Genomic DNA, 26194 nt, shown 5'->3' with positions numbered 1-26194 from the left:
ACCAACACTAGGTGCCAATAGGTGCCAAGTGCCAAGTGTCAGTGCATTCTAAGTGCCAAATCTTCCTCCATTGCTTCTCATCTACTTTCAAATAATTGATCTTAAATAACTTTAATATTAAACCATTCCAAAGCATACCAAGTAATCTCAATGCATGCCAAACATGCTAAGACTTGCCAAGTGCCAACACGTGCAAAGTGCTAATGTGTGTCAGGGAGTGTGATGCATGCTACAAAGTGGCAGAACATGTCAAAGAGTGCTAAGGTGTGCTAGAGAGTGAAAATGCATGCTGAGGAGTGTTAGGGAGTACTAGGACAACACAAAGGATTGCTAGGACAAAATGAATGGAAGTGAATGAATATGAGGGTGTTTCAGGGAGTATCAATGAATGTTAGCTATCATGCCAAGGAGGGAGTGACAAGGTATGCTAAGAACTGGTAAGGCATGTCATGGAATACCAGGGCATGTCAAGAAGTTCTAGAGTGTGCTAGGTAGTTCTGGGGTGTTCTAACATGTGCTAAATAGTGCCAAGGCATGCCAAGACATGCCAAGACATGCCAGGTGCTAAGACATGATAGGATGTGCAAGGTGCCAGAGTATGTTAATATGCGTCAAGGAGTTTTAAGGAAACAAAAGGAATAACCAAGATAAAATTCAAGGAAATGAACACATAAGAGGGTTAATAATTAAAAACTTTATCTTTTTCAAAAGGGGCATGCTAGGCACACTAATAATAGGTTCCAATACATGCCAAGAGCCAATGTGTTCCAGGGCGTGCTAGGGACTACAGGGCATGCCAACACATGTTAAGGGAGTGCTATGATATGCTAGGTCATTCCAACATGTGCTTGGGCGTCCTACTCATGGCAAGATGTTCTAGGTACAAAGATGTTCCAGGACATGCGAAGTGCCAAGGAATGTTAGTGTGTGCCAAAGCATGTTAAGGCGTGCCATGGGTGTTGAGGAGTGCTAGGTCTCTCTCATTAATAGAATTGACAAATCTTGATTATGTATTAAATAATATAATTCCTACACACACCAGTGGAACTTTATCTAAAGGGAATTTTCTCGATAATAAACCTAATAGAGATGAATCATGTGTTGACTCATACGAAAATTATACTCTTATTACTTGAGGGAAATGATACACACTAATTACTTCTTAACAAATTGACTGACTCTAACCACTGTGGCCTTGGACACATAATGAAAATGACTCCGCAACAATGGTCTTAAATTGTTATCTTTTGACAAAAATATAGTAATAGGTACATAGCGTCATCAAAAACTCATTGGAATGATCAATGATGACGAACATTTTTTGACCGTCACCAAAAGTAACCAAAAAGAGCATTGGTGAGGGTCAATAAAAGATCATCACTAGAAGTGTCACCAAAGAGAGAATTAGTGATGAGCCTTTAACGACCCTCACCAAAAGTGTCACCAAAGAGAGAATTAGTGACGGACCTTTAACGACCCTCACCAAAAGTGTCATTGAAAATGGCTTCGGTGACAAACCTTAAAGGACCATCACTATATACACTTACAATGCCACTTTTTTAAGGATCATCACCATATGCGACATTGGTGACGAACCTTAAAGGTCCGTCATAGGCATGACCCTCACCAATGACCTTTTTTCTTGTAGTGTCAAACTTAATTTCAATGCAAGTAAAATTTAACTACAATGAAACCACACTGGCATGTTAACTATGAAATGCTCAGAAGCTAATTACAAAATTAAAACTATGCTTAATGAAACAAGAAATCATCTAACACACTTTAATAATGATAGAAAACAAAGAATCCTATTCTAAAAGCATGCACACTAAATCTAAATCCTGGGTCTCACAAATCTACTAATTTACTTAATCATCAAAATACTGAATTACTGCAATGACCATTTCAAGACTAAATTGCTTGAATTGCAATGCCAATTCAAACCTAGACCACTCCTATTTTAAATCAAAATACTTTAACTACAAGATTTAGATTGCATCTAATGGGAAACAAAATCATTCAAATCAAAATCAAAATGTTGAACTATAAGATTCAGATTACATCTAATGGAAAACAAAATTACTCTAATCGAAATTGAAATGCTGAACTATAAGATTCAGATTGCACTCATGAAAACATTCGTTAATGAAAATCACTCTACAAATCTAATCCCTATGATTGGAATGAACTACAGAACTTGCTTCCAGGTGGTGGTGGGCCCTTTCCACTCCTGGAGCAAGTTAGATTAACTCAATGGAAATAAAATTCAAAACACAATCATAATACTTACAGAGAATTTAGAGATGAAACAAAATTCAATTAAGATGCAATTATTATTACAACAGAGCTTCAATCCATCCTTTATTCCTTCCCTACTTATCTTCCTTTCAAAAACCTCCCCAAGCTTACAATACAAACCATGGTTGAGCCATTTATAAGATTTACAAGGCGAATTAGTCATTTTCCTCAATTATGGAAAATTGAACAATTTTAACAAACTGACCCCAAAGATATTGGCATATCTTCCTAACCATGGCAAATTTTGGAAAACTATTTGGAGGGAACCTAACTTGTTATATTTTCAACAAAAACCTCTCTTTTATTTGTCTCATTCAAATCCATCTCCTCAGAAATCGTGCCCAAAGTTGGTTGTCTGGCTCTTTTTGCAAGATTCTAGAACTCTAGAAAAACAATCATTTTTTATAAAACTGCCTCCAAGACCCGCTTATAACTTTTAGAAAAATTTGAATATGGATAAATGGTTTTGGATATATATAATTGGTTATATGGTTAACAAACACATTTTCTCATATTTTTCAGATTCACCTTCAGCCGCATGGAAATCCAGATTCACCTTCTGTGTGTGTGTGTGTGTGTGTGTGTGTACATACATTTTAGACTAAGTTATTTCACATGAACACGCACATACATGTTAAGATGTGCGAAAATTTGCAAGGACAAACATTTAATTTAATGGAAAATTGACAGATTATATGACACTAAATTTTTTTGCAAAAAATATTAAGACAACAACATAATTCTCCAGAAATTATTTTTTTACTCCAAATCAAAATTCACAAAGCTTATATAAATTTTAATGGCTTCAATTTGATAAAAGAGTAAAATTTTGAAATTTCATTGCCACATTTGGCCTAAAAGTGCAAGCCATCTTCACATTTTCAAACATAACCGTTGTAGTAATATCCATGTCTGGGTTGAAATCAAAAGACCAATGAGAGGCAAACATTCCCTTGGACCCCACAAAATAGGGTCCAAATCAAATACCAATCCTTTGTGCTATTAAATATAAATACAAAATATCCATAGCAAAAAAACATAAAACAAAAAAAAAACAGAAAACCTAAATTTTGCTAAGATTGACTAGTAAATCAACTCAACTTGTCTCCAATGGCTCTAAGTGAGAAATTATCCCAAAAAAATAAAATGAAATCAAGCAACCTAACCTGCAAAAGTGTTGTAGTAATATCTATTTTTGGATTGAAATCAAGAGACCAATAAAAGAGAAACATTCCCTTAGATCCCATGAAATAGAGTCCAAAAAAAAGATCAAATTTAAATCCTCCTTGTTATTACATATAAATAATAATAATAATCACAACCAAAAACAGGAGAAAAAAATTACCTGGATCTTGGGATCCTATTGTTATAATATCCATATCCTAGTAGCTCTTGGATTGGGCCAAAGACTTGTTGAGCATGTTGGAAGTTGTTGTCATTAATGTCAAGTGTCAAGTTTAGAGGGAGCTTGTTGAGGTGTCACGCATGATGCTTATGATTTCATTGCGTTATTCACTAAGTAGACGGCCCAAATCTATCATGCCTCCCCCCCCCCAAGTACAAATCCTTTATGGGCAAGGTGGGGTCCGCAAAACTACCAATGTTTTGTAAAATGGTTTTGATAAAGGTGGATGCCAACAAGGCAAGAGCACATGGCACATGAGAAAAATAGAAAAGGAGGTTGAGGATCAAAGAGGGGATAGGTGGCAGACCAGTCAACAATGACATGGCAGGTGACTTAGCAAGATGATGTGGTAACTGAAATATGTCCATCCATAAGGGTAACATGTGTCACTCATATATGGTGTTTTTGGGTGGCCTAGTGGGCCAATTCTAGGTGACATTTGGAACCACCCATAGAGTTCCATGTGGCACAATATTATCACAATGATGATAACTTGATGTCAGGAAAAATTTAGACTCAGACATTTAAGGGTATGGTTGTGTGACATGGTCCTATGGGTCAAGGCAATACGCCCCCAAAGAAAAATGTGATTGGAACTACACATAAATCACAGGTTCAATGTCGGCTTTACTAGGGGTAACAATACATGGTATTAAATAACCTGGGGAAATAAAACTCTTTGGCCAATCTAATTCAATCTATTGCCCCATAAACAAAAACTATACATACACATACAAAAGTGATGAGGGAAGGGGTCGTTGAGTCTGCACTATCGCACTAGAATGGAAATGAATATATTGGACGCAAATCTACAAGGCAGAGTATGTTTGTTTTGTGGTAGGGATGAGTTTTTTTGTGACAAGATCGAGTTTGTTTGTTTATGATAGGGCACAATTCATTTTATATTTCTTTCTTTGTGGATAGGTTATATTCATAGTATCCTTCAATAATAGACTACTGGAGGAAGGAAGGCTAAAGAGGATGTTTAGCCTACAATGGGAGTTTTATTCTACTGGAATAAAGTTTACTTAATGATTGCCTATTATTATGATTGTCTATGTATATAATGTTAATCTTGTTAATGAATTTTGTTGAGATAATATGTTTTTGTCTGCAAAATGACTCAAAATAAGGGTATTGCTGCAAATATCAAAGTTGAAAAGAGAAAGATTCATGCCAACTTGGGGTCATTATTATTATAGAAATACATGAATTCACAGGTATCATAGGACATAATTGCAATGATCAAATTTAAGGTTGTAGATTCCTGAAGAAGGATAGTTTGTATCCAAACATCGAGGTATTTCCCTTGATGACTAATGGGTCTAGTATGAAAATTTTATGAAATGGAGGTCCATATCATAAAATTTGGGGTTTGATGCCTCCTTCAAGTTGGTTCCTGTAAAATATTAGGGAGCTGGTGCTTCCTTCAGGTTGGGTCCTATAAATATCAGGGATTTGCCACTTACTTCTAATGGGTGCTTATAAATTTAGGGATGAGTGTCTCCATTTGGTTGAAGACAAAAAAGTTGATGTAACAATAGGTTTTAGCCTAAAACTCTATTCTATGTAACAATAGGTTGTAGCCTAAAACTTTATTCAGACATAATTTTTGTGGTTTCTCCTTTTATGATTTTCCATGCACATCTGGTGTTTCTCTGTGTTTCCATATATTTCTTACATGATTTATTATTGAATGAATTGATAATGTTAATAATTGTTAAAATTGGCCATAATACGGATTCACCACCCCCCCCCCCTCTAGGTATTATCCTAGTTTCTTACAATTGGTATCAAAGAAACTTCCTTCAGCAACAGTCTAACAACTAGAAGGTATATATGAGATAATGGCTAACCAAGATGGACATTCCACCAACAAATCCCCCATGCTTATTGGAACAAATTACGCATTCTAGAAGGTATAAATGAGAACCTATATTATATCTCTTGGTGCAAATGTCTAGGACACAGTACAGAATGGCTATCAAAATCCAAATGTTTTGGCTAATAAGGATGATAAGCTTGATTTAACTAATGATGCTAAAGAAATGAATGAAATCCTGAGTGGTTTTCCTGAACCCGATTGGTTAAAATTATCCACTACACAACATCCAAAGATATATGGGATAAAATGAAGAGTTGTTAAGGGTGATAGTAAAGTAAACCAAGTCAAATTTGAAGGCTACATAATGTAATTTGAATCATTAAAGATGAGAGAAGATGAGGACATAGCCAATTTTTTTCTTTGAGTAGATGAAATAGTTAACACCATAAGAGGACTTGATGAACTCATGGATGACTCCTTTATATTTCAAAAGGTGTCAAGATATCTTCCAGCTAGATTCGATGCCAAAGTATCTATTATTTAGGAGATGCAGACAACTTCACATTAACATTGGATCAATTGCATGGTGTTGGGATGGGGTCCCTAGGGTCAAATGTTTCCAGTTAAGTCAATTTTTGTAAAAGTTTTTGTTAAAGAATATAAAGTCTCCGCGAAATGTGGAAGTGGAGCGCGAATTTAAGTAAGATTAAAGGGGGCATTAGTCCCTTGTATGGGTAGGTCATAGGACAGTTTTGAGACGCACCCGTGGTCCGCGGGCCACGGTATTCTAATGAAAAGGCTATATAGAGTTGACTCATAGTGATTCTAAGGATAAATTTGATAGAGAATCATTGTACGGGCAAGGTGCTAAGGCAATAAAAGTATGTTTCCTGTACTTAAGCGAAACAGGAATGCTCCTACAGCTAAGTGTGTGGGGACCTTGGCAAGTTCGCAACTGAGTGCGTGGGACCCTACAGCTGAGTGTGTAGGGAGTAGAAGTCTGTAAATGAACGCTTATTCATAATAAAGACTGTTTTGAGACAAATCTGTGCATCTGTGCCTTGTTTATTTATTTATGTTAAGTTTATGTATCTTCGCTCTATGATCTGTTTATGTGACTTAATGCTTTATTTCTGCATGAAACAAATAGATCTACAATATTTATGCATAATAAGAATAATTAACCCCCTTCGTAGAGATCATGAGGTCGTGAGACAGATCTATTGTAGTTAACTATTCAGAAAGGGTAGATCTATGTGACGGAAGATCTACGTCGTAAGGACTTTTGAATATACAATTTATTGTGCGAAAGTAGTAACTTTGTATCTTTTATGCATGCTAAGTACAAGAAAGTACCTTCGCAAAGATCTGAAGGCCATTTCGATAGAGTTGCAGTAGTTAACAGTCGAAAGGGATAGATCTATGCGAAGGTAGATCTAAGCTATAAGAACCTTAGGTAGACCATCACACAGGCCTCTGGATACAGAAACCTAGTTCTAGCATCCCCCAATATTGCTTTGGGTGAGAGTGCGGCCGGCGCTATGCAGGTTGTTGCCGAAAGGGCCAACAGTCAGGGTTTTGTTGGTTGAAACGAATAACTCTAAACCTGGGTCAGGCCCCTTAATCCAAAAAATGGTTCTTTTGCAGGGACCGGGATCAATCTGAGGAATGTGTGATGTCAAATAAGTGGTTCCCTACCAAGAAAGAAATTGAGAAGTGGCTCGATCAGAAGGAACATGCATTTTCAGCTTAGGAGAACAGTGTAGGTTTGAACCCCGTACAGAAATTACCTGCATACGAATTCTGAAACACAGAAAATAAAAAATGCGAGAGCATAGCACATAAAACACATATACACATAGATTTTCCCCTGGATCCCAAAACCGGGACTACCAGCTTGATTTTTCATTATATTCCTTTCAATGTTACAATACATATTTATACATGCTGAAGCATCCAATACCATGGACCGAAAACCATCGCGTCCAAAACCATGGACCGAAAAACGATAGGTAGGTCCGCCCAACCTAATATAGGGTCCAAAAAAAAAATTCTCGTGGCGCTGCCCTAGACCCCCTAGAGGGGGGTTACCCAGCTCCCTCAAACCCCCTGGATAGGGGGGGCTACTGCCCCCCCGTGACCCCCCTGCTACTCAATTGGCGCAACGAAGGGGGGGGCTTTGCCCCCCCCTCTAACCCCCTGGTTCACTATGTAGGTTAGTCATGGAAAGAATATAACACAACACAACATTCTCCCACTTGTTGTTTTCTTTCCACACAAGGCGATAGGAGAGCTTAGTCATTTTTCCAGCCCTGAAATGCCCATTGTTTCTCTACACCAGGAGAACTTCTCAGAGCTCACAGATTTTGTCAATGCATCTACAGTATTCTTCAAAGTGTCCACCTTTACCAGCAACACCTTTTTGTCTTCTATCATATCCCTCACAAAGTGATACTGAACATCAATGTGCTTTGTCTTTGAATGATAAGCAGGGTTCTTTGCCATGAAAATTGCACTTTGGCTATCATAGTCTATCCTTATAGCTCCCTATACTAACCCAACTCTTGAACACAATCTCTGCAACCAAACTACTTCCTTGCTTGCATGAGTGGCTGCCATGTATTCTGCCTCTGTAGTTGATAGTTCCACTACAGATTTTTTCTTACTCATCCAACTGATTGCACCTCCAAATAGATTAAATACATACCCACTTGTAGATCTCCTCTGATCCAAATCTCCAGCCCAATCTACATCAACAAAGCCATGGATATCCAAAACTCTGTCCAATCCTGGTCTTCCTCGGTAGCACAAACCATAATCACTAGTGCCATGCAAATACCTGAAAACCCGCTTCACTGTTGTCCAATGCTCCTTCCCTAGTTTTGGCATAAACCTGCTCAATACTCCCACTGCATGTGCAATGTCTGGTCTAGTACAAACCATTGCATACATCAGGCTACCAACTGCACTTGCATATGGAACACGGGACATATCCTCTTCCTCTTCTTGTGCCTTGGGACACTGTTCAGCAGATAACATTACACCTACAGGAATAGGAACCTTCAACGGTTTACTATCCTGCATATTAAACCTCTACAATATTGTCTCGACATACTTCCTTTGGCTTAACCAGAGCTTCCTCTTTGCCCGATCTCTTTTAATTTCCATGCCCAAAATATAGTTTGCACCACCAAGATCTTTCATGTCGAATCTGGTGGACAATTGGGTCTTCAAATCCTGGATAATTTCTTTGTCACTTCCAACCAGCAACATATCATCCACATACATGACCAGATAAATAACACGGACACCAATTAATTTAAAATACACAAAGTGATCTGCTTTGCTTCTGGTAAAGCCAAGTCCCCATATAAATGTATCAAATATTTGATACCACATCCTTGGTGACTATTTTAACCCATACAGAGACTTCTTTAACTTTCATACCGGTTCTATCTTACCCTTCACTGCAAAGCCTTCAAGTTCCTTCTTGTAGATCTCCTCTTCCAGATCCCCGTGAAGAAATTTTGTCTTCACATCCATCTGTTCTACCTCAAAATCAAAAGCGGTAGCAATAGATAAAAGTAATATAATAGAAGTTACCTTGGCAACAGGAGAAAAAATATCACCAAAATCAATTCCCGACAGCTGGGAATAACCTTTTGCTACCAACCAAGCTTTGTATTTCTCCACCTTTCCTTCTGCATTTGTCTTCTTCTTGAACACCCATTTGTTTCCAATGGGTTTCCTTCCAACTGGCAACTCCACCAGATCCCAAGCTTCATTTTTGTGCAAAGATGCCATTTCATCAAACATGGCCTCTTTCCAGAGCTTTCCATCCTTTGAATCTACTGCTTCCTTCATAGTTCTGGGATCATCATCAGTAATAGATAAAGCAAAATTTGAACAGAAAGTAGATGGACTATACCTTTCTTGTTGCCTTCTTTCTCGAACTAATCTTCTTACACCCAAAGTTTGTCGCTCTTCATCTTCTGATTCCTTCTCTACTGTAGAGTCTGATTCTTCCTCCATTAGCTCAAATTCTATCTTCTTAGGTTCCTTTGGTTGGACTTCATGTTTAATAACATCTTTCACTTCTTTGAACACCACATATCAGCTATACACAACCTTCCTTGTTGCTGGGTTCCAAAGCTTATAACCCTTTAAACCATCCTTATACCCAATAAAGATGCACTTTTCAGATTTAGTATCCAACTTGGTTCGTTTCTCCTTTGGAACATGTACATATGCATCACAGCCAAATACCCTCAGATGTGAAAGAGAGGGTTTCTTACCAGTCCATACCTTTTGTGGATTATTATCCTCCAACGCTGATGAAGGTGATCTGTTGACCAGGTAACATGCTGTCTCCACCGCCTCTACCCAGAATTCATGTCCTAACCTGACACCACTGAGCATGCTTCTTGCTCTTTCCATCAACGTCTTGTTCATTCTTTTTGCAACTCCATTTTGTTGAGGTGTATATGGAGTAGTCTTTTATCATGCTATACCATACTTCTTATAGAATTCTTCGAATTCCTTACTGCAAAACTCTCCACCGTTATCTGTCCCCAACACCTTTATCTTCTTCTCTGTCTGGTTTTCCACCAGAGCCTTAAATTCTTTAAACCTATCAAATACTTTAGATTTCTTCTTAAGGAAATATATCCATGTATTCCTTGAGAAGTCATCTATAAATGATACACAGTACACAGACTTACCCAGTGATGGAACCTTCACAGGTCCAAACACATCACTATGCACAAGCTCTAATATCTGTTTTGCCCTCTTACCACCAGAGGGGAAACTCACCCGATTTTGCTTCCCATATACACAATTTTCACAGAAATCAAAATGCAGAGAGCTATTACTCATACCTTCTACCATACCTTTACCATGAAGTATTCAAAGGCCCTTCTCTCCAATATGTCCAGGCCTTTGATGCCATAGCATGGTGTTCTCTCCAGAGACCACTAGATTTTCTGCTCCACTTTCAGGAACCACATAACTGTTGCACCCATCAACAACAGTGCTACCTTGCAACTTGTACAGAGTTCCAGTCTGAACTCCCCGCATCAATACCAGTGCTCCCCGAACCATCTTGTAGGTATCCTTCTCTAACACTATTTTTACACCTACATCATCCAACTTGCTTACAGAAATCAGATTTATGGCTAATGTAGGAATATGCAGAACACCCGGAAGTGTTCTAACCCTTCCACCTTGCAACTTCAACTTTACTTTTCCATGACCAACGATTATAGCCTTCCTATCATCCCCTAAGAAGACATCACCACCATCGTATTTATCATACTCGCAGAACCACTCTCTATGGGGAGTGAAGTGAAAGGATGCACCTGAGTCAATCAACCATGCCTCATGATCTACATGTGTACTTGAAGAAGCCATGTACACATCCCCACCTTCATCTGAGGTGGTTTTCGCTTATGTAGAAGAAGCATCATCAATTCCCTTTCCTTTGTCAGGAGCTTTAAATTTACAGTCCCTTTTGTAGTGCCCTTCCTTTCCGCATTCCCAGCACACCACCTTTACAGGTTTTCCTGGAGATTTAGATCTCCCTCTAGATTTAGATCTCCCACTCGATGAGTTATTTTTGTTTCTGTTTTGGGACCGTCCTCGTACAAACAAGGCATCACCATTCTGGATCTCCATATTTTTCCATCTCATCTCCTCCGTCAGCAAGGATGAGACTATTTCATCAAACTGCAAGGCAGTTGCATTGCTACCTATTGCAATAACCAGACTATCCCACGAATCTGGTAGAGAACACAACAAACTGATGCACTTATCTTCATCTGAAATTTTAATATCAATAGGTAATAACTGACTTACCACAGTATTAAATGCGTTTAGATGCTCTGTCACCGATTCCCCATCTTTCATCCTCAGGTTATACAGCTTTTTCCATAGGAATAGTTTATTCACCAGAGACTTAGATTGGTACAAAGTCCCTAACTTGTCCCACAAATCCTTCTTCGTAGCTTCCCCTGATACATGCAGCAATACTGAATCTGAGACACACAATCGTATTGTGCTCTTTTCCTTCTAATCCAACTTCTTCCACTCTTCATCGGACACTCCCGTTGGTTTAGTACTTAGATCTACCATGATCCACTGATCTTTATCCACCAACAGATCTTGCATCTTGAGTTTCCACAACTCAAAACTCTGACCATTAAATTTCTCAATCTTTATCTTTCCACTGTTTTCCATCTTCTTTCACCACCAGAATCGATCTTGTAGATCTCCCATTGAACAGGGTCTACCACAGGTCTGAGCAAAACCCCTCAGCAACAAAGGAATCCCCTTGAAGCCAAAATAGCTTCGATACCAAATGTAGGTTTGAACCCTGTACAGAAATTACCTGCATACGAATTCTAAAACACAGAAAATAAACAATGCGAGAGCATAATACATAAAACAAATATACACAGAGAATTTCCCCTGGATCCCAAAACGGGGACTACCAACTTGATTTTTCATTATATTCCTTTCAATGTTACAATAAATATTTATACATGCCAAAGCATCCAATACCATGGACCAAAAACCATTGCGTCGAAAACCATGGACTGAAAAACCATAGGTAGGTCTGCCCAACCTAATATAGTGTCCAAAAAAAATTTCCCAGGGCGCTACCCCAAACCCCATAGAGGGGGGCTACCCGCCCCCCTCAAACCCCCTGTGATCACCCCGTTGCACAATCGGCGCAACGAAGGGGGAACTCTGCCCCCCCTCTAACCCCCCGGTTCACTACGTAGGTTAGTCGTCGAAAGAATATAACACAACCCAACAAACAGAAATCCGTGATTATCCAAAGAGCAGTGGTTGAGTAGATACCTATACCTAGACGAAACCGAGAATTTTTTATGTTTCTTCCCTTGTGAATTGCACAATCGACTATCTAGATTGGCGAACAGTCGGGGTACATGGAGACTTAGCGGCCCTATTGTGTGGACTCCAGAGCTGGTGAGGCACTTGAGATCACTGGACTGATTGAACACTCAAAGCATTTGTGACTGAGTTCAGGATCAACACAACTGTTAGTTACAGTGAAGTAGAGCACTAGCTCTTCAAGGAACCACGAGGTAAGTACTTACGATCTTTGAAAACTTGGATTAAGATGTTGTTGTGTGAAAAATAGGTTATGTCGTTACCTTGATGTTTGGGACTACGTGATGTGGAAAACCCTTCAGAAGGAACGTAGAATCGGGCTCTGAATACAGTCCCCTATTAGGATCCTCGTCAAGTGACGACGAGGTAAATATTCTGAATACACCGCAAAGTGCTTTGTAGTTGGTAATTCAGGGTATTCCATGGATACCTCATCCTTCCACTCCACCGCCACCTCCACCTCCACCACATACACCTATGCCTTCCCCTCCACCTCCATGTCCACCTCCACCATTCAACATGGCGAATGCAATGAAGATGCCAATCTTCAAAGGGGTAGGAAGCGAAGACCCCAAGTAGTTCTAGTTTGTTACATATGTTGTGTGGATAGCACAGCAGATCACTAATGATAACCTATAGAAAGAACATCTGGTCACATTGCTACAAGATAAAGCGATGACCTGGTATATCAAGTACTGTCAAGATCACCCTATCGCGACTTTGGGCGATACTCAGCAAGTGTTGAACCGCAAGTTTAAGAAGCCTAAATATCAGGCGTAGTCTATTACAGAGTTTAAGGAGATAAATCAAGTGGTAAATGAATCTTCATGGGACTTCGATCAGAGACTAAAATGTCTGATCCGACAAGATAATATGAACATCACATTTGAACAACACAAATATTGGTACATTGCCTTGTTGTTGCCCACTTAAGATTACCATTGTCATAGCAGAATATAGCAACACAAACGGAAGTTGTGGAGATCGCGATGAGGTTGGAAACCTCGCCAATACAAGATACAAATATTAGAGTACAATAGATCCACTCACAGCTGGCGAGTCTACACCTGGAGTTGCAGATCTTGAAGAAGAGAAAGGAAGCCCAGCCTGAGGTGCGCGCTGAAGTTTGGTGATTGAAAGTCAAGGGCCATGGGCACGATAAGGACCATTATCTGGTTTATCAAAATTATCTTACTGGGGGAGGGCCTATTCCCCTGAAGCCGGAAAATACTACTGAGTCGAGCGCAGGAGCAGTGCCATGGTGCATTATTTTTCAGGTTACAGGATAGCATGCAACAAACAATTGTCACTTGCTACAAAAGTTTGTACAGACCCCTCAACAATTGTTTTGAAATTTTTGCAAGTTTTTATGTCATGATGAGTGCCATTGTCAAAGTTATGAATTAATGATGGATAGGACCCCTACCTACCGAATGCAGGAAGAAATCGGCCTCAGAATCAGGGCGTGGGTGCAGCACGTAGAGGATTCCAATGCCGTGGAAGAGGACGAGGAGGAAGGGATGGCAGAGGCCGAAGACAAGTTATTTGTTATAATTGTGGCGACGCTGGACATTTTGTGTGCGACTATCAAAACCTAACGCATCTGTCTTGTCAATGTTGTAGACAACTCGACCATGTGATAGAAGATTGCCTGATCTCTATAGAAAAGATGCAAGAGAAAAAGACGCAGACCCAGCAACCTACACAGAATATCCAGATGATGAGGGTGGAGCCTCACGAAGAAGATCATAGTGTCAATATCGTAACATGCATTGGTATGGCCACAGGTGAAGATAAGGGAAAGAAGCCAGAGACAGAGGGATGGGTGTGCAAGGCCACCGAAAAGGAAGTTGGATTTGACCTCAAGCGAGCTAAAGAAACTTTTATGGAGGCTAAAAAGAATTTCGTTGAAGCTTCTACGTCCGGGAATCAAGAGAAATTAGTTGGGAACAATGAAGTGCAAGATGTGGATCCTTCACTGTTAGCCACTTTCTTGAAGACCTGTATGAAGTTGTTGTGCGATAAGAAGGTAGTAGAAGGGCTCCAAGAGCTAATAGATAATTGTGTGGGAAAGATTAAGGTTCCTTCAAAACAACACGTTGTAAGGAAACTACATAAGCATAAGAAGTGGACCAGGCATGAGATGAGGTTGACCGCGTAGATAGGAGAATATGAAATGGACCAAGTCATCCTGGATTTGGGTTGTGATGCGAATGTGGTGCCTAAGAATACATGGGAAAGGATGGCAAGACCTATGCTAAAATGGTCTCCTATACAGCTATAGATGGTCAATCAGCAGAAGATTATTCCAATGGGGCGCTTATATGGTGTGACGGTAGAAATTGAGGTTGTGAGCGCGCTGGCTAATTTTGAAGTAATAGAAGTAGTAGATTATAGTAATCTATATCCTGCACTACTAGTAATTGATTGGGCCTTTGATATGGATGTGGTGATTGATCTGAAGTAGTGGAAGATGACATTTTAGAGGAAGGCACTCGAGGTTATTATACCACTGGACCCTACTAAAGGAGCACGCTATACTAAACTTTTCCGTGACTTTGTGGAGGATGATGATGATCTAGACCAGATATTCAAGGTCATGGCGCGAGATGAATATTGGATCAATCCCATTGCAGATGGACAGATCGCGTGGGATAGAGATAGCTCCTATAGCTCATATTCAGATGAAGATCTCAAACACTGGAAGAATTGGTTGCAAGAAGTATCTATGCTACATTGCGATATGATGACCAAATCACTGCAATGCGTATCTACTGAGGTAAGGAAGCTTCCACATTATGATTTCTTAAATGATGTTAATCTCTTTTTGGATGAGTTTGAAAGGGAGATGCCCGAGGAACATCGATTCGAGGCACTTGAATTGGCACTGCACACTACACCTTCCTATTGGTGGGGTAAGCATAAGGAAAGCTTCACCAATTGGAAGGAATATAAGCTAATGAAGATTAGGTTTGGCTATGCTAACACACGGATGACTCAGAAGTACAGTGGGAAGGATGACCCGTGCAAACATGTGTCATAGTGGACTAAAGCTTGGGTTGCCGAACCTCAACCAGAGTGGATACATGTTTTCTACCATACCTTACACACTATCCCTATGAATTGGTACCTAGAGACAGAGTTGCGCCATGGAACGACTGAATGGGATATTATGAGAGAGAGTTTCTTATAACCTTCAGTTTTGAGGACGGGTTCGAATGTATTGATGAAGTGCTACAAGAGATTAAGGCCGCTATCATTAGAACGCCTGAAGAACCAGTAGAATGGGCACAACCAGACTAGAGTACACAGTTGCACCATGCGCTAGAATGTTACAATGTCACTTCTGAAGAAGAAGAAGATGATCCAAGAAAAATCAACATTCCTGAAACTAAAGGTTAGTGTGACGTTGAAGGACTTAAGACAGTTAACCCTAATGTAACAGAACCACTGAAAACAAGGCAAGTAAATATTGTATCTGATGCAGAGCCTAAGTCGCAAAGATAGGATACTATTGGGATGAAGATACAGTCGATAAGGTGGCTAAACTGTTGCGTGAATACCAGGATCTATTCCCAACAAATTTCTTGGATCTCAAGGGTATTATAGGAGATTTGGCCGTAATGAAAATTAATTTGAAACCTAACACGAAGCCCGTAAACAAGACCTTATCATCTCAATCCGAAGTATAGATAAAATGTACACAAAGAACTAGAAAAAATGTTGGAGGCCAGAATTATTGAGCCGGTAAAAGGATCTGATCGGGTGAGCCCCATGGTGGTTCAGAAAAAGAAGCGGCAGGGTGAAATTAGAATATGTGTAGATTTGAGAAAGCTGAATGATGCATGCGTGCATGATCCGTTCCCAACACCATTTATAGATGAAGTGTTAGAGAATGTTGGATTAAAGTAGGCTTATTCATTCACTGATGGGTTCTCAAGATACCATCAAATAAAGATCGCGCCGGAGGATCACAGCAAGACAACCTTCGTGACAGAGTGGGGTTTCTTTTAATATACAGTAATGTGATTCGGGCTGAAGAATGCACCTGCAATCTTCTCCAGGGTAGTAATCACGACATTTAAGGAGTTCATTCATAAATTCTTGGAGTTGTATTTTGATGACTGGAATGTGTTCGGATTGGTGAAGCACCATGTTGCAAGCTTGTGCCTCATGCTAGATACATGTTGCAGATGCCAGATCGCGCTGAACATAAAAAAATGTATATTATGTGTGCCTTTCGAAATTTTTCTATGCCATGTAGTCTGTAAGGAGGGATTGGTGGTGGACCCTATGAAGATAGCAGTGATCATGAATTTAGAAGCTCATAAGAATGTTAAGCAGTTGCGCACAACGCTGGCCCACACAGGCTACTATAGGAAGTTTATCAAGTCTTATGCCCAAATAACGCGTTGATGGAGAAACTGTTAAAGAAGGATGCGACTTTTTATTGGGATGAGTGTCAATAGAGTCTTAATGTGTTAAAGGACAAGATGGTGACTGCGCCCATCCTAGTATTTCCATATTGGAAGAAAGAATTCGATGTGCATGCAGATGTCTCATGTATTGTGTTGGGTGCAGTACTGACCCAGCCCAGCAAAGGTGATATTGATCACCCCATAGCTTTTGCAAGTAGGAAACTATAAAAAGTTGAAAAGAACTATTCCACTACAGAGCGTGAAGGGTTAGTGATGGTCTATGTGCTACAAAAGTTTCAACAATATTTGTTGGGCTCACATTTTAAAATGTACACCAATCACTCCGCTCTCAAGTACCTCGTCAACAAGCCTGTGTTCGGGGGGGGATCTGTAGGTGGTTGTTGTTGTTTTAGTAATATGATTTTGAAGTGATTGTGAAGCCCAAACGGTTGAATGTGGGACCAGACCATCTTTCCAAGATTGAGATAGGTGGAGAGCCAACTAATTTAGATGATGGATTGTCGGATGCGCAACTCTTTGTTGTGCACATTGTGGATGATCATTTTGCAGACATTATTTAGTTTCTAACCACTGGAATAGCCCCAAAAGGATATTCTACTCAACAGAAGAAGGAACTGGTGGTCCACGCTACTGATGTTTCTGTGATAGCGGGACACTTGTATAAGATGGGAACATGTGAAATATTGCACCGATATGTTCCAAAGTTTGAGCACGCTAGTATCCTCACTGAGGCCCATGGAGGAGTGGCAGGAGGAAACTATGCATGTGGAACGACCGTGCAGAATATTTTGCACGCAAGGTTATTGTAGCCGACAATGCATAAATATTCTGAGGCATTTTGTAAAGCATGTGATGCTTGTCAAAGGAAGGGAAAGCCTTTGCGAAGAGATGAATTGGCCCTAAACCCTCAAGTTTCGTTACAAGTATTTGAAAAATGGGAAATTGAATTTGTAGGTCTGATATAACCACCAGGAAGGAAGACATGCACACGGTACATTATTACTGCAACGGAGTACTTAACCAGATGGGCAAAAGCATAGACGATGAAGGATTGTACTACTGCTACCGCTACAAAGTTCCTGTTTGAATACGTCTTAACGTGGTTTGGGTGCCCTAAAGTATTGATGAGTGATAGGGGTATGCACATCCTAAACGAAACAATCAACACGATGCTCCAAGAATTCCAGGGATACCATCAAAAGAGTACGCCCTATCATCCCCAAGACAATGGTACACTATAAGCATTTAATAAGATTCTGGAGGATGCATTAACAAAGGTTTGTAATGTGAAGAGAAATGATTGGGATGTATGCATTCTAGTGGTTCTATGGGCATATAGGATGACATGCAAGAAGTTGACAGGACAAACTCTATTTAGGTTGGTCTATGGGATCGAGGCAGTGATGCCCATGGAATATATTTTTTCAAGCCTACGCATTGCAGCTTTAACATAGATGACGGATCACGAGACCTTGGAGGAAGGTCTCGCGGAGTTGATGGAGTTGGAAGAAGACCGGTTTCTTGCAGGATTTCACCAGCAAGTGAAAAAGGAACGTGAAAAGGTATGGCATGATGGGCATATTATGTTGCGCACTTTCAAAGTGAATGATTTGGTTTTGCTCTATGATAGTAAGTTTACAAAGTTTCCTGGAAAGTTCCAAATGCACTGGTTGGGCCCGTCTGTTTTTAAGGAAATCATTGATGGTGGTGTAGTACAGCTCGTGAACATGAATGATGAAATATTTCTGGGAAGGGTGAATGGAAGTCAGTTGAAGTTGTATATAGGGGATCTTGCCCTTGCGCAATGACTACATGGTAGTAGGACAGTCTTAAAGCTCTAGGCAGCTACAAGGGAGAGCGGGACTATAAACTACACTACCTGAAAAAGAGGAAAATGCAGTAAGTAGGTTGTGCGATGGACGCAAGAGGTACGATAGAAGAAGCTCCAATAGAGAAGCTATGGCATGGGGGTTGATGCCACGCAGCCGGGTCCAAAATTAGTTGTTGGTGTCACTGTTCATGATTGGATAGTGAAACTCCCATTAGGAGGAGAAGGTAGGAGACATTTATGGCGAAAATATTTGGAGATCTACCACCAAAGACACATTTATGATCAGAAAATGGAGGGAACGGTCGGATTTGAATTCGAAATCGCCTATAAATTTGACATGTTGGTCTATCGAAGAACACTTTGCTTTCTAAAAGTTGCATATGAGCCCTCTTGTTTTCTCTTTATGAATCAACAAACTTAGGAGGATTTAGTTTCAAGCCCAGAATTTGTGAAACTACCTGAGTTGAACCAGAAGCTTATCCTTGAACAAATATTTGAGCCAGTAAGTTATGAAGTCGTTGTCTCTCAAGCGGAAGGCCCTAAAGTTGCATAAATGGAATCTACACCATTTATTCCTACGACGCCACAGTTGCCTAGGCTGAAGAAGTCTTCCCCTAAGGAAAAGCAGAAGAAACCACAACCTGTACCGGTGAGGCAGTCACCAAGGAATAACCCCACAGAGGTTCGGTAGAAAGGGAGGGTGGACAAGGAAAAACAGTCACATGAACCCGTGGATTTGGATGCAGAAGAACTCCACGATGGATTTGAATAATTGGATGCTGAGGAGGGCGAGCCTATCACTAAGCTCTAGGCATATATCCCTCCGCAAAAAGGGAAAGTGAAGGTACCCCAGGACTCGGATTCGGGCAAGTTCACGATCTCTACACCACTACTACCAGAGGAAGTGGTATTTGAAGGCGCGCTATTAGCGCATATCCCTATGTTAAAAATAGAGGATTGGGATATCGTCGATCATGAAATATTTCTGCATTTGGAAACCAATAAATATATGAATAAGATTTACTATGAAGAGACTTAGGTCACAAAGCTGGAACCAATGAAATGGGTAAAAGGGGTCGCACAGGCAGAATTACTACATATGTTGTGTGTGCCACACTTTCACAGGTAAATTATCAATACTATTTGTGTGTGCCAATGGCTCGCGCTGGTACATGATGGTTGTTTGTGGTTAGGCGAACCCATCCCCATAACAGACATGTTGATCCACAGAATTACGAAATTTCCCTATAAAGGGGCAGATCCAACGAAGAAGTTTGGAGGAAAAAGTAAGGAGTAGGAACTTGTATATAAAATGAAAACTGAGTTTGGGCTGGTCAATAAGTCGTGTGGATACTCTATTTGCTCTATTAACCAAGCGGAGCAGTTTTCCGCTCAGATTTTGGCTAGAAAGGTCATGAGGAAATGTCACGTGGACGAGGTTTCAGCGCCAGTAATTTCGTTGGCTGCACAGTGCGCAAAGGGGGTGCAGTACCTCTGGAAGGAATTCTTAGCCAATTGTCGTGAAGCACAAGACAAAGGCAAGACATTTCACTATGCCTGCTACTCTTGTTGATTGTACTCGTTGCATGGAAACTTCTGGAGGGTAGTCAGTTCCCACCGCAGGATGAGGATTTACTAGAGACAACGAAGTTCGCTTCGCTATGGGTGACGAAGGATCCGGAGAGGGTCATGGAATCAAAAGTCTTCTGGATATTGGTCGAGATGGACCTCCACGTAGTGATCAGTTAGAGGCCAATGTTGTCTCCAACCTTGTTTGAGTAGTTGCAGGCCTTTGCAGAATTTAAGGCCGACCTTCATAATGTATCCATCCGCACAAGGCAAGACCCTAAGAAGATCTAGCACAACTTTCCATACCTAGTTACAGAGGCCAAGGTACAAGAGATTGTGGGAACATTGCCAATAGAGTGGAGGAAACCCACAGATCTTGGTGCAGGTACCAACGGAGGTGAAGAAATATCTTCTGCGCAGATGACCGCTTCGCAAAAGAAGCACAGGTAGTAGTGCGGGAATTGGCTGAGCGAAAGAAGAAAGAAGTTGCTGCTAAAGAAGTTGCTACTAATGCAACTGTCGATAAAGAGGGTGCTGCAAAAGATGCCATAGTAGAAGTTGAAGCATCGACTTCCTAGCATACTAAAGAGCAGGACCAGTCCGAGAAGGAAGGAGGTGGGGGGGTGCATAGCACTCCCTTCAGGCTATCTAAGTGCCAAAACAAGACAACTACTGGACCAAAGAAGAAGCAAGAATCGGACAAACAGGCACACACAGATCCAATGGTCCTCACTGAGGGGGACTTGGATGGGATTGGGGACAAGGCCCGAGACACCATGACAATGTTGTGGACTCAATTTGAGTAGCAGTACATGCAGACACTAGGGAGCATCCAGAAGGATCTGCACGAGTTGCATATTCAAGGAGGAAGAATTTAGGCGAGCGTGGGACAAGTGAGTGGGGTTCAAGTGAGCTTGCTGCAAGGAAGCGCGAGCATAATGGAACCAGAATGGAGTCTGGATCTCGGAGTCATTCCCTTGCCAGAAGGGACATTATGCGTAGATTCAGAGGAAGATAACACCTAGCTCAGAAATATTAAAGGTGTGGGTATGAATTTAGCTGCGCTGCCACTGCAAACCCTCCATGCTCTTCATTAGGGCGTCTCAGAGGAGCTTTGGAGTAAAGAGAAGTGTGCGCTATCGGTGATTAGCGAAGTCAAAATGAACAATGAGCATATATTCGCCGAAAAGGTTCAGGCTCTTAAGGAAAAATAAGAGCTAGCAGCATGAAGCCACAGCCTCAAAGTAGCAATTACACAAGTGTGTAATTCAATACCAGAACTACACATACCCGAGGATGAAACATCTTCAGCAAATGTTTTTAAATTGGTTGTTGTAGTGCGAAAGTCTAAGGATGAGGTAGGTCGAGTTACTTTTGATTTTTAGATGAAGGTCTTGGAACTGAAATTGAAACTAAAGCCGACTACTCTGCTAGAGGTCAGGGAGCAGTGTGATGCAGCCATCAAAGAACACATGTCTGCCTTGGATGGTGCAGTAACGGACTTCAATTGTCTCTTTGAAAATTCAATGGAGATACGGACCACTTTGCAGGAGGACTCAAACCTGTAGAGACTGGGTACAGAGATCAGAGAGACACAACAAAAATTTGATGAGATCAAGGTGACTGTGCGCACTTTGGCACTGGTCCTTACAAGAAATTAAGGTGTTGCAGGCACAGGTTAAGGAGCTACAATGTAAAGAATATGTTTTTAAGGCTCGAATTCAACCATGGACAAAGGAAGCAAGCCATACTACTTTGGCTATCCAAGAGAAGTTGAAAACTTTACAGTAGACACATAGGACCATGCGCCTCAAGATGGAGGGGCCAAATACAAAGAAGTTGGTTGAAGAAATGAAACAGGCCTTTGTACAAAACACATCAGACCTTGGAGTCTTGAATATGGATTTCATTGAACTCTGCAATAAAGTAGAGAAGCCAGTTGAGTGACTCGAGGGTGAGTCACCACATTTGTGTTGGGGGCCTGTTGGGATGGGGTCCCTGGGGTCATATTTTATGAGTTAAGTAAATTTTTGTAAAAGTTTTTGTTAAAGAATATAAAGTCTCCATGAAATGTGGAAGTGGAGCACAAAGCTAAGTAAGAGTCAAAGGGGCATTAGTCCCTTGTATGGGTAGGTGATAGGTCAGTTTTGAGACTCACCCATGGTCTGCGGGCCATGGTATTGTAATGAAAAGGCTATATATAGTTGATTCATAGCGAGTCTAAGGATAACTTTGATAGAGAATCATTGTAAGGGCAAGGTGCTAAGGCAAGAAAAGTATGTTTCCTATACTTAGGTGGAAGGGGAATGCTCCTATAGCTCAGTGCGCGAAGACCTGGGCAAGTCCATAATTGAGTGCATGGGACCCTGCTGCTAAGTGCAAAGGGAGGAGAAGTCTGTAATTGAACGCTTATTCATAATAAAGACTATGTTGAGCCAAATATGTGCATTTGTGCCTTCTTTATTTATTTTTGTTAAGTTTATGTATCTTCGCTTTGTGATCTATTTTATGTGACTTAATGCTTTATTTTTGTGTGAAACAAATAGATCTGTAATATTTATGCATAATAAGAATAATTAACCCCCTTCGTGGAGATCGTGAAGTCGTGAGGCAGATCTGTTATAACTGTTTGGAAAGGGTATATCTACGCAACCACAAATATGGGTCGTAAGGGCTCTTGAATATTCAGTTTATTGCGTGAAAGTAGTAACTCTGTATCTTCTATGCATGTTAAGTACAAGAAAGTACCTTTGCAAAGATCTGAAGGTCATTTCAATAGAGTTGCAGTAGTTGATAGTCAGAAGGGATAGATCTGCGCAAAGGTAGATCTAAGCTATAAGAACCTTAGGAAGACCATCACACAGGCCTCTGGATGCAGAAACCTGGTTCTAGGATCCCGTAATACTACTTCGGGTGAGACTACAGCCTGTGCTACGCAGGTTGTTGCCGAAAGTGCCAGAATTTAGGGTTTTGTTGGTTGGTGCGAATAACTCTAAACCTGGGTCAGGCCCCTTAAGCCAACACATGGAACACTGAGGACCTATGACTCCTTCAAATCTGATAGTAAGAGAAAAGAAGATATAGAATACTCTGAGTTGTGAATATGATGAAGAAGAGGTAAATTTTGTGAAAAGATTAAAGGGACGATATGAAAAGTACAAACGTAAGTTAACCTTCAAATGCTTTGAATGTGGAAAAGTAGGACATTATGCATCTAAATGTCCATATAATGAAGAAAAGAATGAATATGATCATAAACAGAGGAATAAATATAGGAAAGTAAAATGGAAAATATGTTCAAAAAGAAGAGTTCTCTAACCCAGAAATATATGATAATGCAAATAAACCTATAAACAATAAGAGAGAAATAGATAGAAATGCTTCTTTATTATCAAGACCCTTAAGGTAGGGCAACACCATACATTCACTCCTTAAGGAAGGAGAACACTCCACAATCCATATGCCTGTTCATACAATAATCCTTGACATCCCTCCATGTGGAGTCTCTAGCCTCTATATAGGCCTCATACATACAATACCATGGATCATTACCATGGTTCCCTCATACCATCGAACTAATACCATGGGCCCATTACATTATTACTAACTACTTGTGGTCCCTTACATGATATGGGTTAACCACCTTATTTATTATTATGGCCCATCCCCTTATTACAGTATTACCTTGGGTACCTCCCTTTGTACCCCATATTATCCCCCCTAGGTATATAACATTCCAACCCCCTTAGCATGTTTCGTCCCCAAAACATGGGAAGAACACAAATAATAAGATCTACTCAAAAGAGTAGTCCATTGGTACCATGCATGTGCATCTAGCCATCCAAGAGAAAGGTGAACCCTCGATCTTGCTGGTGCCTCGCTCGCTTGAGATGGAAGTTGACCGTGGTAGCTCTTCTGTGTTGATGTGTAGTAGGTGGATCTTCGCTCCTCTCTATCTGTCCTACGGGGGTTGTTGTCCTTGTGGCTAATTGGTTGCCATCTTGTTGGTTGTTGTCTTGCGGGGTGATGTGGGTGATGATATGTTGAAGTTTTAACCCACGGTGTCTTTTTCTTTAATTCACCCCTTACTGGAGCCTGACTGTTATGTTGTGGTGCCTGCTGTGGTGTCTTATCTTCCAATATTACTTCAACCACTGAGCCCTCATCTGATGTATCAGCACCTGTAACCTTTTCTGCTTCAGCCTCTGTTTGTGTTTGATTGTCAATCATCATTGGCTCATCATCTGATATGTCAGTCCCTAGAAAATCTTCTGCTTCAGCCTCCTTGGACTCTACCTGTTTATTAATGGAAATATCCTGTAATGTAATTTTCTTCTTTTTATACCAGAGCTTCAGGAATTTCTTCTGCACGTTAATATTTATAGTACTCACCGATTCCATCCACGGATATCCCAAAACAACATCAATATTATCCGTTTCTGAAGTATAAAAATCACCATGCAACACATACTTATCCATAGAAATCTTCAAATCCTTATATACTTGAACATCCTCATCATCCACCTGTGTGTTTTCAATGTGTTTTGCTGGAACTTGTAATTTTTTTGCCAACTTAACATTGATAAAATTATGCTTGCAACTAAGATTTATAGAAACAATGATCTTCTCTTTCTGAATAAATCCATGAACCTGCGATAAGGAGATACCAGCAGAAAATAACCCTTTAGGTTTCTTGGTTTCCTTCTTTCCTGTAAAAATAAAATCTTTGCTATGCTGTGTCTCTGTCTGTGTAAGCTTATCCACAAGATTAGATTTACGGTCAAAGTGGTCCATAAGATCTTTTTTGAATCTGTCCCAAGTCAAGGGCCTTCCATAGCAACGTTGTTGCCCTTTCCACCATTGTCGTCTTTCATTGTCCAAGTACATTGTTCCCATACTCAGCTGAGTCGCATCATCATAGACATAATCCAATTTGAAATATTTCTCCATTTGTGCTAGCCATTTGGCTGGATGAGAGCCATCAAATTTATACAAGTCCCTCAATTTCTGATCTAGGCCCGCCATCACAAAAAAAATTGGCGAAAATTTGAAATGGTCACAATTCCGTCAATATTGCTCAGAATTCCTATTATGACCTGTTTTTGGAAATGGAACAACCATTCTACATCTGCCCATGTGATAGAAATCCTGATCCAGGCACTAGAATTTCATATCTGCGCTGCAACTCTCCCGTCGTCACCCAAAAATTCTGAAAAAAGAGCTGATTTTAAATCAACGATATCTCCCTCATCCGGACTCCGATTCAACTGATTTGTTTTTTGAAATTGGGTATTTTTTCACAAAGAATCCATATCTGCAATTAGATTTTGTAGATCTTGCACCAGGACGTCCAGATCTGCACTGCAAACTCGCTACCCCGAAAAATTGTCTGCAACCCCACTGATTTTTAAATCAGCATATCTCCTTCATCCGGACTCCGATTCGACCAATTTTTTTTTTTGAAATCGGGTATTTTTTCACATAGAATCCAGATCTGCAATTATATTTTGCAGATCTTGCACCAAAACGTACAGATCTGATCTACAAACTCGTCGCCCTCGAAATCCTGCAAAAAATATAAAAAAAAAAAAATTCTCCTCTGTTTGCCCAAGAAAGTGCTCTGATACCACTTGTTATAGCTCTAACCCAGAAATATATGATAATGCAAATAAACCCATAAACAATAAGAGAGAAATAGATAGAAATGCTTCTTTATTATCAAGACCCTTAAGGTAGGGCAACACCATACATTCACTCCTTAAGGAAGGAGAACACTCCACAAGCCATATGCCTGTTCATACAATAATCCTTGACATCCCTCCATGTGGAGTCTCTAGCCTCTATATAGGCCTCATACATACAATACCATGGATCATTACCATGGTTCCCTCATAGCATCAACTAATACCATG

The sequence above is a fragment of the Pinus tabuliformis genome, chromosome 4_2 (assembly GCF_031772625.1).
Source record: "Pinus tabuliformis cultivar Carrire ecotype Pingquan chromosome 4_2, CPIR1, whole genome shotgun sequence".
In the NCBI taxonomy this organism is placed as follows: domain Eukaryota; kingdom Viridiplantae; phylum Streptophyta; class Pinopsida; order Pinales; family Pinaceae; genus Pinus; species Pinus tabuliformis.
Note: the sequence above shows the minus strand (reverse complement) of the source record.